The sequence below is a fragment of the Haliaeetus albicilla genome, chromosome 2 (assembly GCF_947461875.1).
Source record: "Haliaeetus albicilla chromosome 2, bHalAlb1.1, whole genome shotgun sequence".
NCBI classification, from domain to species: Eukaryota; Metazoa; Chordata; class Aves; order Accipitriformes; family Accipitridae; genus Haliaeetus; species Haliaeetus albicilla.
Window position 1 is genome coordinate 470804 of NC_091484.1, and position 16820 is coordinate 487623.

The 16820-nt window shown below is 52.2% G+C and overlaps 1 long non-coding RNA gene across 1 annotated transcript; it reads left to right on the top strand.

Moving 5' to 3' along the window:
• The first annotated feature begins 6962 nt into the window (after positions 1 to 6962).
• LOC138688612 (uncharacterized) lies at positions 6963 to 14272 on the top strand. The gene is made up of 3 exons (XR_011327496.1): positions 6963 to 7065; positions 7650 to 7744; positions 13994 to 14272. It is a non-coding gene; the product is annotated as an uncharacterized lncRNA (long non-coding RNA).
• Positions 14273 to 16820: the final 2548 nt, after the last annotated feature.

Below are 16820 nucleotides of genomic sequence, written 5' to 3' on the forward strand. Positions count from 1 at the left end.
CAGCTTCATCTCACGCACAGGGGAGCGGCAGGCAGAGAAAAGGGTCGGCATTCTGAGCCCTTACAGAAAACGGGCATTCTCCTTCCGTTCCTCGGCCCGTCCGTGAAGGTCTAAATACCGCAACACTACTACGGCAACGTCGAGAGTAGGGAACAGCAGCCCTGCCACTGGACTTGCCATTGATCCATGCTATTTACGTAGCAGGACATGTAAGCAGAGGGACACGTTTTGCCACACACAGCCCTGAACTTCCTGAGAATTTACGTTTACCGAAAAAAGCCATTTGGAACATATTGCCAAACGTTGTTTGGCAAGAAAGCTTTGATGCATTTGACACACACAAGTTTTTGGTCACTTGCTATTTGCTTCCTGTTGCTGCTGCTGTTCTTCCTTCAGAAATTCTACTTGTCGCCAAGTTATTCGCTACTGGTTCAAGCATTTGCCTTCCTGGTACTACCAGCACATTCACAGAGGCAAGTAACTTAACTGCTCTTCTACAATTATCCAAACGACAATTACAGCCATGAAAGAGAAGGAGAGGTCAGGCAGCAGAAGAGCTCTGCAGGCTGGCACCAGTCAATACTGCACTCTCTAAAAACAAACAACAACAAAACAAAACCGTGACCCTGTAGCCGCCTTTTTTTTTTTTTTTCCTTCTTCTTTCAGAGCTCATCCCTGCCTCAGCATTCTGTCTTGTCAGAGCATGAAGTGCAGGTGATCTGTACCCTGACGACTTTTGTGTGTGATGAATGCCTGTTCAGAAATAGTCCAGATGTGCAAGAATTGATAGCGTATTTCCATACATTCTGTATAGTATGTTTAAATAATTTGATGGTTTTAATATTTTGTACCAGCTGTGGAAACTGATTTGCTGCTAGGTGACTGTAAAAGTGAGATTTGGTAAATAATTATTAGAAATCTTATACTACCACTATGATTGAAACAATAGACAAAAGTATAGCCAAGCAATTAACTAGTAATTATTCATAAGTTTTGCAGTTCTTTGCTCTTATGAGTAGATGTTCCTGTACGCTAGATGAGAACACTGCTGAAACTGACCACATGCGATTGAAACTGCATTAAGCTTCATGATCAAAGAACCAGGACAAGTATAAAGACTTCAAGGATAGCCAACAAGAACTTCAAATGGGTCGGTGGTCACAAAAGCAGCCCTTTGACACAAACGGATCCTTCATGGCGCATGATCGGATGTAGGCTGTACTAAGATAATCAGTTGCAATCATTTTTATGTATATGTATACTAATCTGATTAATAGGTAATTAGTTATTCTATATAACCTGTTTGTGCTAAAGCTATGGTATGCACGCTAGGTGGAACTGTCCCCCGTGCATCCTGCGCTGCAATAAAGAATGCCTGCTTTCTAAAACTCCAAAACAAGTCTTGGAGAGTTTCTTCGACCAGCTTTTCGGTATCAACTGGTGTCATTTTTATGGTTTTAATCATCATAACTCAAATTTTATTTACTCACACATTTGTGAGGAAACTAATTAACTTTTAGACACTGCCTCTTCTTTTGGGGGGGGTGGGGGAAATGTGTCAGAGACTGAAAAACATTATGATTCAGAGCTCCCAACCATGAGGGAGTGGTGGAGAAATCAATGAAAGCAAAGACCAACAGCAGCAACATCAACTGAAAGTTGGCTTTAATTCCGATCACGTACTTAAGCAACTCTCCAAGTCTATGCCTCGGTCCTAGGAATGACTAGTCCCTTTTTGGAAGGACAAACTTTTTCACTTAAAAGTCCTAGACTGAAGACTCCGCTGAACGGAATGGGGATTGTGCCACAGGACAACATGCCATCAACACTCTTAATGGGGAAGGAAAAAAAAAAAAAAACAAATAAAAATCAAGTTTAAGTACCAGTTCCCATCATGTTTCACTCATTACATTTCTACTGCCATCTAGGTGCTCAAAAATGAACTACAGGGACACCACACATTCCTAAAAATTCAGTTATCATAAAAAAGTAAAAGGCTATTTCCAACTTGCCCATCAAATCAGTATGAACAAAGAGAAACACTCGACCCTGAAGAAGCTAACAGGCAGCTCTGAATTTACCAGACAGGAAATTTCATTCTTTCCCCTGAAACAAAAACACATCAAGGGACCAGTTCAGGAACAGGGCACGATCTGTTAACAGCAATTTTTCCATCAGCTTTTCTGCACTAGCAGCAAATTTACCTTTTCTGTGGGTTTAACGTGGAGCATCTGTAGTGCCCTCGAACTTGCAAGGGTTTCTCTCTGCTCCCCCAGCCTGATATGTACCATTACCTGAGCAGCAAGCGGAATTAACCACGCAGGATTTTCTTCGTGTGACGCGGAAGGTGACACTGGGAAAAGAGGAGACAAAGAAATGAACCTGCTTGTCACACCCAGCCATCGGTGAAAAGACAGGGGAGGATTCTGCCAGAAGGGCTCTGCACCCCAGGAGCTCCCACCGGCCGGTTTCTCTCCCCTTTGCCCGGTACCGAGGGGACGACGACACCTCGCCCGCGCCCCCTCGCAGGGGGGGCTGCCCCAGGAGAGACGGGGGACCCCCACCTCGCTTCTGCCCGCGGGAACGGACCGGGAGAGACCCTCCACGCAGAGAGAGGAGCGCGGCGTGGATTGCATGCCAGAGGGAAGAGGCCGGGCTCCCTGCTGGCAGAAGGACAACTCACCTCCCTGCTGCTCGGAGCGGCTTGCTGCGGACAGCCCTGCCTGCACCCGGCCCCTCTTTGGCCATGCTGGGAGCGCATATTAGCTGATATACGTATTCAAAAGTGAGTGGGATGCTCCAGCGAAAAGACGCTACAGCTAATCACGCCTCCTGCTCGTTGACAGCTGCAGGTACTTTTGCCTCTGGCTAATGCACGCTCCAGACAGCGGACACCCCGCCTCGTTCCAGCTCCCGCTTGCTACAGTTCTGGCTCGTTGAAGCCCCAGCTCCGCACTGAAGCGCCGGCTGATTTCAGCTGCTTCTCCTTACAAGCTCCAGCTACGTGCAACGGTCTGGGCTTTCCATAAGGTTGTATATCAACTGCTGTCAAAACTGGAGCATTGGGATTAAACATCAGAGTTACACGCCGAATAAATATTCGTTAGTTTGCGCGATTAATTACTTAACAACTATTCTGAGCAGCGCAGAAAGAAGAGCTGGACTCAAAGAGGGCACGTGGGGTCTGAAAAGCGCCTTTCCCCCCCACAGACCATCACAGATGTTGAGTTCGGCCTGCTGCGTGCCGGACTCCCAAACTTCGGCGTCCGACACAACCAGACCCCCATCTCCGGGGAGGGTCCACGCACCCTGCCCGCCCCCCGCTTCCCCCCGCAGCCCCCAACACCCTCCCACCCGCCTGCAAAACCAGCCAAGCCGGCTCCCGCTTTTGGCCCCTGCACCAGCTGACTCGGGGCCCATTTGGGAGCCAAAAAACCCGGCTGCTGAGCCCGTTCTCAAGGCCCAAACACGCAGGGCCGGACCTCTGTTTCTGGGCCCAAAGCCGCGCAGCTCGGTCTGTTTCCGAGCCCCCACATCAGCCACGCGAGCCTGTTGTCAAGCCCCAGGAACAGAAAACTTGTTCTCCATTTCTGACCCTGCAGTGCCCACGGGCGACGCCGAGCGTAAGCCACCCCACAGCCCCGCACCCCCGGGGCCCCACACGTAGTTTCGGGGAGTGCTCGGGACCCGCGGAGGGCCCGGCCCCACGCCTCTGCCGGGCAGCCCCAGCACAGGCAGGGCGTCGCTTCACGATTGCCGTTTCAGGCTTTATTTCCCCGCCATCACCGGCACGGCCAGGCCCCCACCCCAAACCCCCAGCCGAAGCACCCCCGCGGGTAGCCGGGCCCAGCCACCCAGAAAACAAGAAAACCAAAGAGGGTACAAGACAGAGACCGTGGGGAAAGGCAAGGAGAAGGACACAGAAACAGAGAGAGCGCGGGAGGGATAGGGAGCAGGACAGAGAGATGGAGCAAGAAAGGAAAAAAGGACGGGAGGCAGAACCAAGGGAAAGAGAGACAAGGACGGGGAGCAGGACAAAGGCACGGAAGAGGAAAAAAAAAAAAGTAGCGACGGGCTGCAGGACAGAGATGAAGGGATTAAATAGACACAGGGAGCATGACAGAAGGACACAGAGAGACAAAAGGGACAAAGAGCAGGCCAGCATCGGAGGGGAAAAAACCAACTGCGATGGGCAGCGGGAGAGAGATACGGAAAAAGAAAAAAATACTGAGGAACAGAAAAAAGAAAGAAGCGACAGCTAGCTAGACAGGCGGACACAGTTAGAAAGGGCGGGAGAGGGAATGGGGCAGAGAAAGACAGACAGAAAAGGCAGCGAAAGAAAGCAAGGCAGAGGAACAGCAAGGCGGGGCGGGGGGGGGAAGGGACAGGGGTCTGGACAGAGATGGAGAAATAAGCAGCAGGGACAGAGGAAAAGAGACAGAAAGAGGGACAGGGAACATGGCAGAGAAGGAAAAATCAGGACAGCGGCAGGACGGAGATAAAAAACTGGGACGGTCCTCAGGACAGAGAGGAATACGAATAAGAGCAGGGAGCGGGACAAAGGGATACAGCGAGAAACGACAGGACAGGAAGCAAGACAGCGCGACAGACAAGAACAATGGGAACGAGAGAGAGAGAGAGAGAGAGAGAGAGAGAGTCTGACAGAGACAGAGACCGTGAGAAGCACAGGGGGTTGGGAAACTTAGAAAGAGAGGTATCAGGAGCCCTGCAGAGAGAGGGAGGGTGAATAAAAAAGGGGCAGGAAGCAGCACAAAGGGTCACAGAGAGTAAGAGATGACCAGGAAGGAGGACGGGGACAGTGAGATCCAGAATGACAAAAATAAACAGCAACAGCGAGCAAGACAAAGGGATAGAAACAGAAAGTAGGAAGAAGAGAGATAGGAAGGCAGGGACACAGAGCGGCACGTACAGGCGCAGAGAGGAAAAGAACGCCAGGGCAACAGGCCAGAGAAATTGGGAGGCGGGGAAAGAGGCGGATGCAGATCAGGACAAGGAGATGGAAAAGGAAAAACCAGCGACTGGCTGCAGGACAAAGACGGGGATGGGGCGGGGGGAGAGGGAGAGGGAGCAGGACAAGAACGCAGAGAGAAAAAGAAAGGGGGGCAGTCGAATGAGAGAGAGAGAGAGGAAGGGGGGGAGGAAGAGGGAGCAGGACAAGAGAATAGACAGAAGAGAGGAGGCACAGGGAAGCAAAATAAAAACAAACAAACAAACAAAAAAACAAACGTCACAGCAGCATGAGAAAGCGAGGGGGTCAGGAGAGGGGGAGGGAGGGACCGGGAGGCACAAGAGGAGTGACAGGGCCCCGAGGGCCCAGGACGCACCACAGCTCTCGCTCTTGGAGCTGCCAGGAGACCTTGCCAGTTCAGACGCTTCTTTCTCCTTCTCTCCTCCCTTGCTCTTCTGTAACTCCAGTCGCTTGGCTGTCCTCCACATAACGGAACACGCGAGCGCCTCGCAGCTCTTACGAGATGAGGCCTCCTAGACACGTAGCCTCGCTCGCTCGCTCACTATGTGGCCGTACCGCGCTGCTGGTCATGCATACAGACCCTGGCGGTCTGACCTGCTGTGGACTACGAGGAGGGATCCTCCCACACCCAGAGAGGCAGGCTCTCTCTTGGCTGCAGCGGGAGGCAGCTGCCAGCCAGATGGCCTGCCGTTTCTTCTTCTTTACCTTTCTGTGGCCTCTCCAGCTTCAGCAGCTCCCGTCCACAGCCAGTAAGCGCTCCGCCTGTCCCTCTGTGCTCCCGCGCCGCGAGGAGAGGGAGGCCAGGCAGAGACAGCCCACGCAAGCCTGAGGCTGCTGCAGTCAACGGCATCCCCGGGGACGAACGGACAACCGCACTCACAGCGTGGCCTCTGGGAGAGGGAAAGAGGCAGCAGTGACCGTTATTACCGTAGCTCGACCCTGGCCGGAGCCCCTCCTTCCGCAGGGGCTTCCGCAGACGCCGCTCGTTCCCCGCGCCGCTGCTAACGGCACCCACGTCCAGGGAGACTCGAGAACATCGCAGGGCCAGCTTGCTGCCCTCACGACAGGGCCCGGGGGCTGCCTGCGGCTACAGCACAGGCTTCAGGGGAGGGGCTGGAGCTGGGGGCAGCCGCACGGGCCGAGCAAAGGCGCCGGGGGAGCTCCGGCGACTCGGGGAGGCGCCCGCTGGCCGCGCCTGGGGGGTGCCCGCCTCCGTCCCCTCTTCCCTTCTATCGGCTCTCGGGGAACTGCCCGGCGCTGCCCTGGCCCGGCTCGCCTCCGGCGGACCGGGAGCCTGCCGCGGCGGCCGCTTCGCAGCTTCCCGTCCCGCCAGCCCTGGGCGGCCAGCGGACAGGAGGCACCCCCCGCCACCGCCCCCGCCGGAGGGGATCGCTCGCCTCACCCGCGGTCCCGGCGCTCGCCCGCTGCCGCCGAGACCCCCGCCCTGCGCGCCACCACGCTGCTCCCAGGGACCGCGCATGCGCCGGAGGGGTCAGAGCAGCGAGCGAACGCCGGGCTGCCCCACGCGCAGGACGGCGCATGCGCCCGGGAGCCGCGTCCGCACGGCTGGTCGGGGAGCGGGCGCAGCGGGAAGCCCGCGGAAAACCACACGAAACCGGTAACGCTCCTGCGTCTGACCTTGTCGGACTCCGGGGGCCGCGGCGGCAGCGAGAACTACGCCGCGCCCGAGAGCCACGCTGCCGCCCGGCCGCCGAGTCCGCGAAAACTACAGCTCCCGGCATGCCCCGGGAGGCAGCCTGCCCTGCTGCCTGGCCCCGAGGGGACGCCGCTTCCGTTTCCGCCCACCCCCACGCCGGCGCAGCCGCAGTTCCCGCCGAGACCCCAGCGCCGCTCCGGGCAGCTCCGGCGCGCTTTCGCCGCCCGGCTCCGGCACGGCGCGGCACCCCCCGCCCGGCTCCGGCTCCGGGCAGCGCCCGCCGCCGCCGCCGCTTCGGCACGGCACGGCACGGCGCGGCCCCGCTACCGCTCCGTGCGTCCGACACGGTCCCCGCCGTCCCCCTCGGGGCTTTCCCCGGAACCCGCCGGCCGACTGCGCAGCCCCGCCACGGGGCCCGGTGAGCACGCGCTCACGTGCTCACAGCCGCATTGTGAGCGCCCCCCCCCCCCGCGCGCACGTGATCACAGCCGCCCTGTGAGCACCCCCCCCCCCCGCGCGCGCACGTGCTCCCAGCCGCCCTGTGAGCCCCCAGGGCCCCCGGCCTCGGCACAGGCGGCCCCCACCCCCCCCGGGCCACCCCCGCCCCCCCCGGGCCACCCCCGCCTCCGACGTTCGCGGTCCGAGGGGCAGCCGCACCCCGGCCTCCGCTCCGCTCCTGCCTGGGCTCCCACCGGCCCCGCCCCGGCCCCTCCCCCGGCAGCCCCCCCTGGCCAGGGAGGGGCCGTCCCCATCAGCCTCACTGCCCGCACCTGCGGCTCCTCCAGCCCCGGCCCGCAGCTGTGGTACCCAAATCCGGAACAAAACTCCTCGGCACCAATGTGAACTTAAGCAGCAGGCACTTCCTTGATTGAATGAAAGATGTCAAGAGTCAGCTGATTGGGAAGAGCTGTTAACTGGGGTCAAAATACAGATTTTAATACCCCTCTGATTTTAGTTCTAAGACTTGGCCATTGCCAGGTATCATCTTTTCCATTTACCCAGGTCCACCAGCGAGGCCACAAGGGAGATTTCTTCCAGAGAGAGGATAGAGTTATTAAGTCTAAAGTCCACGAGTTGCCTTTCTCCTTCATGAAAAGGTGAGTGGATCATATATCATCACTAGTCACCCAAACAGTTAAGCCTGAACTTTTCACCTGTCCTTTAATACAGTCAACTCCAAGCGAAATTTTTTCCGTTTGGTCCCGAAGAGGGGACCAAAGATCATGTCAAATATTATTATGCTTTCTGCAAATACATCCCCATCTTAGAGCTTTAGCTACTAGAGAAAGTCTTTGGAGTTTGGGGTCAGAAGAGCTGCAAGTATAAGCCTTCATTCAGCTCTGTTTAGGATCTGTGATTTTTCTCTGGTTGTCTAAACCAGTCTAAATTTCCATAGATGGTCCCGACTCTGGGTGGCTCTAACAAGGATCCTGGAACTCCAGTAAATTCTAGACATCGTTTTATAGTTTCAATATGATCCCAAGTTCCTTTTTGCACTTGTCTCTACGGTTTTGGCAACTGACAGCCCCAAGGGGTGCTTGTACAAGTTTCTCCCGAAGGGCGATTAAATGAATTCTTTTGTCCATGAGGTGGATGGTTTGGTAATGTTATAATTCACAACGCTATAATTCCTTCTTTCAAATTCAAAAAAAATAATTGCCTTTTAAATCCATCCCATTTAATTTGCTAAAATGATTCTCATTGTTCTGCATCTTTTCTCAAGTTTTGGTTAAATTCAATGTCAGTATTCTCCACGGAACTAGATTTTCATCTGACTTTGGAATCGGAAGGCAGGCTTGTTACTGAGGTTAAATTTTGTGTCTTTACAAAACTTTGAATCAGTTACAAAACTAGATTTTTTTTTTTTAAATCCAAATTACAAAAACGGTTAATCTCAAGATTAATAGCTCAAACAATAATTGTTTCATTTTGTTTATCTCATGTTTAGAACCCCTCAAAAAAAATGCATACGCCCTCTAAACACACAAAAAGATTATTGCCCTCGACAATATTCCTAATAGCAACCCCAATATTATCAACTTTACACAGCTGTTTTCCCAAACAGATAACGTGAAACTTACTTATAGATTTTCAGTTTTAAAGGGCCAGTTTCTTTAGACTTCCGGTTTCTTGTTGGTGCTTTCTTTATTCTTGAATAATGAAGCCAAGGTTCTTCTCCCAGACCTTTACTGCTATAAGGGTTGTTAAAATGACTCGATACGGTCCTTTCCACTTCTCAGTGATTTTATATATATTTAGTCTCCTGGTCGGAAGGGATGCGCTGCTACGTCCAGTTCTAAGGGTCCAGCTGTGGAGACATACTGACAAAGTTCTTGAAAAGAATTGCTTAAAGAAATCATAACACCTTTTAAAAACATATCTCCAAAGGCACTCAAGATACTCAGAACGTAGGACTCTTGATACGGTCTTTCATACAACATTTCATAATGACTTAAATTTTCTTTCTCTTCTGGCTATACTCTGATTCTTAATAGAGCCATGGGTAATGCTTTAACCCATGTGAGGAGTGAGGTTTCCTGACAAATTTTACTCGACTGTTGCTTAAGGGTATAGTTCATTCTCTCTCTCTCTCTCTCCCCCCCCCCTCCCCCTGCCCCCCCACTTGCTTGTGGTCTATATGGGGTGTGATAGTCTCAATCTATAGATAATACTTTGCTCAACTTGTCTCACAATCTTTGCTATAAAATGAGGGCCATTGTCAGATGACATTCCTACAGGCACCCCATATTTTGGTATTATCTCTTTGAGCAAGACTTTGAGTACTTCCCTTGCTTTGTTGGTGCGACAAGGGAAAGCCTCGGGCCACCCAGTAAAGATATCAACTAAAACTAGGATATATCCTTCTTTTCAAGGCAATTCTATACAATCAATTTGCTAATATTCTCCTAAAAAATTTCCTTATTTCATAATCCCAAAGATGATCTTATTACTGATTCGGGGATATTTTTATATATAAATTTCACATCCGCTTCTAATTGTTTAAACAATCTTTGTCATATTTCACTTTCTGTTCCCCAATATACTTTGTGATGTTCAGCTCGGCCAATTTCTCTTATTATTGTGGGTGGGACTATTATTTGACCTGTCGGTGTTACAGCCTATCCTGTTCCATTTTGTTAGCCTGCAATCTAATAATTAATTCTTCATCTTTTTTGTTATAATTCGGAGTTTCTTTAGGCAATTTTGTACTTTTCTCTGGAACTAGTGCTAGGATGCCTTTTTCCGCAGCCTCTTTAGCAGCTTTATCAGCCAGTCGGTTACCTGCGTTAGGACCGGTCTTACCTAACTGATGTGCTTTACAGTGCATTATCGTGACTGCTGTTGGTTTTGGAATGGTTTCTAACAATTTCGGTATTTGTTCTGCGTGCTGAGTGGTGGTTCCTTGTGCAGATAACGGTCCTCTTTCTCTCCGTATCGCTCCATGTGCACGTACTACTCCAGAAGCATACTTCTGAGTCTGTCCAAGTGTTGACTCGCTTTCCTTGACTTAGTTCCAGAGCTCGAATAAGAGCTATCAGTTCAGCCTTTTGGGCAGATATCGTCGAAGGCAAAGTTGGCAACGCAATTACCTCCTCGGTAGTTATTGTCTATCTTGATAAACGTTTTCCTTCACAGATGGAACCGCTTCCGTCGGCATATAGTTCCCAATCTGTTTCTTCTAGCGGCACATCTCAGAGGTCCAGTCAGCTGGAGTAAACTCTTTCGATTGTCTGCAAGCAGTCACGTTCCAGTTCTCCTTTAACTTGATCAGTTGTTGAAAATGCAACAGGGTTAACGGTGGTAGTAGTTTTTAGGTAAACATCACCTCGTTCCAGCAACGCCACTTGGTATTTCAGCATTCTGCTAGGGGATAACCAATGCCCCCCTTTCTGTTTTAGCACAACAGTTATCATATGGGAAACGTACAGTAATCCTTTGTCCTCTAATCCTTTGTCCTCAGGTGAACTTACGAGCTTCCTGGATCAGTAGCACAGTTGCAGCGACGGCTCTCGGACGACCAGAGCATCCCAGACTCACATTACCTAATTGCTTCGAGAAGTAGGCCACAGCTCGCCCACTTGGCCCTAAATATTGGGCCAGGATACCCAGAGCTATACCTCTTCTTTCACGAGCAAAAAGTTCAAGTGTCTTTGTGAGATCTGGCAGGCCTAGGGCTGGCACCCCTATTACAGCCTGTTTCCATTCTTGGAAAGTAGCTTTCTCGGCATCGGTCCAATCCGTTGTTTGAGGTTTTGAGCTGCTCCTATAAAGGTCGGGCCAGCAAGCCACAATTTATAATCTACAGGTGACACCACTCAACCATTCCCGGAAATGCTCGTCATTCATTTTTTTAGTCTTAGGTTCGGGGAGACGACAAATTGCCTCTTTTCTCTCAGTTCCCAATTGTCTCTGTCCTTTTAGGATTTTAAAACTCAAATAAGTTTCTTCTTTCTGGGTTATTTGGTTTTTTTCTTTTGACACTCGATATCCACTGATTCCCCAAAAGTTCAAAAAGTTAATAGTTAACTTTGTGCATTGTTCTTCCGTCTCAGCTACAATTAACAGATCATCCATATATTTCAGCAAGATTTCTTGATTATTTTCTTTCTTCCAAATCACTAATTCTCGTGCCAATTGATTTCCAAACACGGTAAGACTATTCTTAAGGCCTTGAGGCAAGACTGTCCACATATATTGTGTTTTTCTCCCAGTCTCAGGATTTTCCCATTCCAAAGCAAAAACCTCTTGACTATTGGGATCCAAGGGAATACGGAAAAAGGCATCTTTTCCGTCTAACACTGTGAACCATTCTTGTTTCTCCGTTAGGGTTGTTAACAAAGTATAAGGATTTGCTACTACCGGATGAATATCTTGTACTATTTGATTTATTGCTCTGAGGAGGTCTTGAACTAATCTATCATCTTTTTCATTAGCCTTTTAACAGGCAAGATCAGGGTGTTATATCTGGATTCACATTCTATTAACAATTTGTATCTTAAAAATTTTTGTATTACCATTACTAACCCTTTCCGACTTTCCGGTTTTAGGGGGTATCGTTTAATTCTTACCGGATTCGATCCTGGCTTTAAATCAACTCTCACAGGTTCTGCTTTTTGGATTTACCAGGAACTTCCCAGTCCAGATGATTGGAATTACAGCATTATACTTTGACTGGTATAATCTTCTGCTGTCGGTAACCGTCCTGTTAACAACAAAGCCACTGCTTCGATACGTTTAGTTTCTGGAATTAAAGTTTTAATCTCTCCACTTTTAAATTTAATTTCTGCCTCTAAGTTCTCAAATAGATCTCTCCTTAACAGGATTTTAGGAGAATTTGGCACAGACAAAAACTGCTGAGTGACCCGTTGCTTTCCTAATGTCATTGTTAAAGATTTAAAGAAGGGTCTAGTTTCTCGTTCACTTGTTGCACCGACACCACCAATTTCTTCAAAACTTAACTCTCCCTCTAAGGTATTTAAAACTGAAAAGGTGACCCTAGTGTCAATTCAAATTCAATTTTCTGTTCTCCCAGTTTAGCTGTAACCAGAGGTTGTGCTGGGAGACTCGCCTCCGGTCCCCGTCAGATACGTTCACTTAAAAAGAACAAATCTACATATGGCACTTTATTCCATTTACTCTCTCTCCTACAAAACAACAGGAACTGCAATATAGTATTGTAACTCAAAGTTCTGTTTGTTTACCATTTTTCCTGCAATTCACCCCAATGTGCCAATAAACGTCCCAACGGTGATGTTTTTGGTAACTTTTCATCAGCAGTTCTATTTCCTGCACTCTTATTCTTAAACAATTTTGCTAATGCCATTATACTTATATACATTCAAATACCAAATACCAAAGAAATGCAAATGACAATTGTCCCAAATAATACACAAAGTCCAACCCAGCAGTAGCTTTCGCTTACGACTTACCGGCAGACGCCTAGGCTTCCGCTGCAGACGGGTACCCTCCAAGCCCCAACCCTGCGAAGCTTTCGCCGCGCCTCACGGGCGGGCTTTCCAAACCAATTCCAAAGAAGCAGCGCCTTACCTTTTTTCCAGGGAACGCTGCGAGGAGCTTTGCGAGTCGAGGGTGATGGTTCTCCCCGAGAATACCTCGGTGCCGGCCGGAGTTCGATCGACGCTCGATCTCGTCCAGTCTCACTCGCAAGGTCCCATCTGGGTCGCCAAAACCACTACCGAAATCCGGAATAAAACTCCTTAACACCAACGTGAAGTTAAGAAGCAGGCACTTTGTTTATCGCAGCGCTGGGGACACGGGGGATCGCTCCTCCAAAGGCGTGTCCCGCTTAGTATCAAAATCCATCAGTTTTTACAGACTTTTCTTGTCAGGTCATTGTTACCTAAGCTCCTTCCGTAAAAATGCATACTCTGCTCGTTCTTAAATTTAACCTTTATAATGATCGGTCCTTTGATTATATAACCTTATCAATATTCTTACTTAAAAACAATCATTGGTCAGTTACACTTAGCTCTGCTGACTGGAATCTTCGATACTCAAATCGAGATGGGAAGGGTAAGGGGGTTTCCAAGCAGCAAACTGGTGTCCACGACGGTTTCCTTAGTTTCCTGAAACAGAACGTAGAAAAACCCGTAACTTCCTGGTGAGGTTTCTAGGGTTAGCTATTTCAAACTTTAACAATATTAAGGTTCCTAGAGTCACGCGAACACAGTTCCTAAAGTTTCTATGGCTACGTTTCAAACTTAACGATCCTATACGTTATGCTTCACAATTTTACTTCTTAATCAAACCTAACTCTTCTATGGGATTAAATTTTGATTTCTTTACCAGAATATTTGCAACAGCTGGAGCCCAGCAGGAACGGGGGGGGGGGGGGGGGGGGGGGGGGGGGCGCGGCCCGACCCCCCCCAGCGCCTCACCTCCTCCTCCCCTGGGCTCCCTCACGGCCCCTCGCCTCGTGCAAAGGGAGCGCAAACGCAGCCCGGAGGGCAAAGGGGACGGGCGGCCAGCGTTTATTCAGTCAGTCGCGTGCCTATCGAGTCCTGCCAGCGAGTCTGCTCCGGGTCTCGGGGCGCCCCCCGGCGCTCCCTCTGCCCCTCGGACACCTCTGATAGCCTATTTCCATACATTCTGTATAGCACGTCTAAATATTGGGATGGTTTTAATATTTTGTACCAGCTGTGGAAACTGGTTTGCTGCTAGGTGACTGCAAAAGTGAGATTTGGTAAATAATTATTAGAAATCTTATACTAACACTACAATTGAAACAATAGACAAAAGTATAGCCAAGCAATTAACTAGCAGAGGTAGGTACTCCTAAGTTTTGCAGTTCTTTGCTCTTATGACTAGATGTTCCTGTACGCTAGATGAGAACAATGCTGAAACTGACCACATGTGATTGAAACTGCGTTAAGCTTCAAGATCAAAGAACAAGGACAAGAATAAAGACTTCAGGGACAGCCAGCAAGAACTTCCAATGGGTCGCTGGTTGCAAAAGCAGCCCTTCGTCTCAAATGGATCCTTCATTGCGCGTGATCGGATGTAGGCAGTACTACGATAATCGGTTGCCATCGTTTTTACGTATATGTATACTAATCTGATTAACATGCAATTAGTTATTCTGTATAACCTGTTTGTGCTAAAGCTGTGGCATGCACGCTAGGTGCAACTATCCCCTGTGTATCCAGCGCTGCAATGAAGAATGCCTGCTTTCTAAAACTCCAAAACGAGTCTTAGGGAGTTTCTTCGACCGGCTTTTCAGTATCAGGGGTACAAGGGAGGAAAGGAGAAAAAAAAAAAAAAAAAAAAGGCAGCGGTGTGGGAAAGAGGGGGGACCAGGGGAGGGCCAGGGAGGGACCAGAACGCAGAAGAGGGGAGACAGGGCCCCGAGGGCCCGGGGCTCACCACAGCTCTTGTTCTTGGCACTGCCAGGAGAATTTGCCAGTTCAGACGCTTCTTTCTGCTCCTCTCCCGCTCCCTCCTCTTCTGTAACTCCGGCGGCGCGGCCGTCCTCCCCCTAGGAGAACACGCGTCTCATAGGTCTTGCAGGACGAGGCCTCCTAGGCACGGAGCCTCGCTCGCTCGCACGCTACGTGGCCGTACCGCGCCGTCGGTGCTGCGTACGGACCCTGCGGTGCAGCTCGGCGGTCTGACCTGCTGCGGACTACGAAGAGGGATCCTTCCACGCGCGGAGAGGCAGGCTCTCTCTTGCCTGCAGCGGGGGGCAGCTGCTGGCCGGCCAGCCTTCCATTTCTTCTTCTCTACCTTTCTGTGGCCTCTCCAGCTTCAGCCGCAGCAGCGCCTGCCCGCAGCCGGTCAGCGCCCCGCCTGTCCCTTTGTGCTCCCGCGCCGCGAGGAGAGGGAGGCCAGGCAGAGAGCCCGTGCAAGCTTTCCTTGCCGGCGGCGTTTCCTCACCGGGAGGAAGCAAGGAGCGCGGCGGCGCCTCCCGCCGGTGCCGCACTGCCGTTACCGTCGGACGGCACGTGCAGGACAGCGGCAGCCCCGCGCCCTCGCAGCCTCCGAGCTGCAGTACCGAACATTGGCCGCGAGGTGGCAGCGGCGAGCGCTTGGCACAAGGCCCCAGCGCGCATGGGCGGCAGCCCAGCTGCAGTACCGAAGTCTGTTCAATAGGTGGCGGAAGAGAGCGCTGGCGAAACGCGCCGCCACCGCGCATGCGCGGCTCCGAGCTGCTGAACGGCGTTTTGGTTGCTAGGCAACAGCAGGAGGGCGGCAAAAGGCGCCACCGCGCATGCGCGGCTCCAGAACGCCAGGGCCGCGTTTTGGTTGCCAGGCGACAGCAGGAGCGCCGTAAACCGCGCCGCCGCGCATGCGCGGTTGCCGAGGCGCCGTGTCGCGCTTTGGTTGCCAGGCAACAGTGGCCAGTGTCGTAAACGCGCCAACGCACATGCGCGGTTGCCGAGCTGCCGTAACGCGTTTTGGTTGCCTAGCAACAGGAGGAGCGCCGTAAACCGGGCCGCCGCGCATGCGCTGTTGGGGAGGCGCCGTGTCGCGCTTTGGTTGCCGGGCAACAGCGGGCAGCGCCGTAAAAGGCGCAGCGCGCATGCGCCCTTGCCGAGCTGCCGTAAAGCGGTTTGGTTGCCGAGCAACAGAAGGCGCGCCGTAAACCGCGCCGTCGCGCATGCGCTGTTGGGGAGGCCCCGTGTCGCGCTTTGGTTGCCGGGCAACAGCGGCCAGCGCCGTAAAAGGCGCAGCGCGCATGCGCTCTTGCCGAGCTGCCGTAACGGGTTTTGGTTGCTTGGCAACAGCGGGAGCGCCGTAAAGCGCGCCGCCGCCGCGCATGCGCCCTTGCCGATGCGCCGTGTCGTGCTTTGGTGGCCCGGCAACAGCGGCGAGCGCCGTCAACGCGCCGCCACGCATGCGCAGCTGTCGAGCTGCTGTACCGCGTCTCGGTTGCCCGGCAACAGCTGGAGCCCCCCGACACACGCCACCGCGCATGCGCCCCTCCCCAACGCCAGTTCCCACCTTCGGTCACCGGGCAGCAGCATCCGCATCCCCGTAACCATCCTCTTCTGAGCAGCAGCTGGATGAGGGATGACTGACAGCTCAGCCCAGTAGAGACCAGCCACAGGCGGCAACTACTTACTGGGGGCACAGGGCTTACATTGCCCTGCCCTTTCCCCACTCGCAGCCTGGGCAGTCATCTTCATCGCCTCCGTTCCAAAAAGCACCCGAGTGGCTGGAGCGTTTACAGCAGTCAAGTGCAAAGAACAGACAACTCGGGTGGTCGCTTCTGTCCCTGCCCCCCCACCCCATTATCTAGAGAGGAGCAGCAGCACAGGGACCTGCAAACGGCAGGGGGGAGCGGGGGGGTGGTCCCCTGGAGCAAGCCCCAGGGACTGCTGTATCCCTCTGCATGTGGCATCGGGGTTGCGGGAGTGAAAGCAGCCAGTCAACAGCTGCTGGCGAGAGATTTAAAAAAAAACATAACACCTGGTTCAGGTGACAGCCTGAAGGCAGGCCACAAGAGACCCAAAGCTGCTTTCCGCCAGAGGGGCAGCTCTGTCCAGCAGGAAACGCCGCGTCCCAGCGCACCAGAGGCGAGCGGCCCACCTGCAAGCGAGCGATACCCTGGCGACCCTGGGGCTCACTTGGGGTGGGCGCACCTTTCCTCACCTCTGTGCTATCGGAACTCTGCTCTCCTAATCCTGCACGCACGCAAGGCTCCTTGTGCGG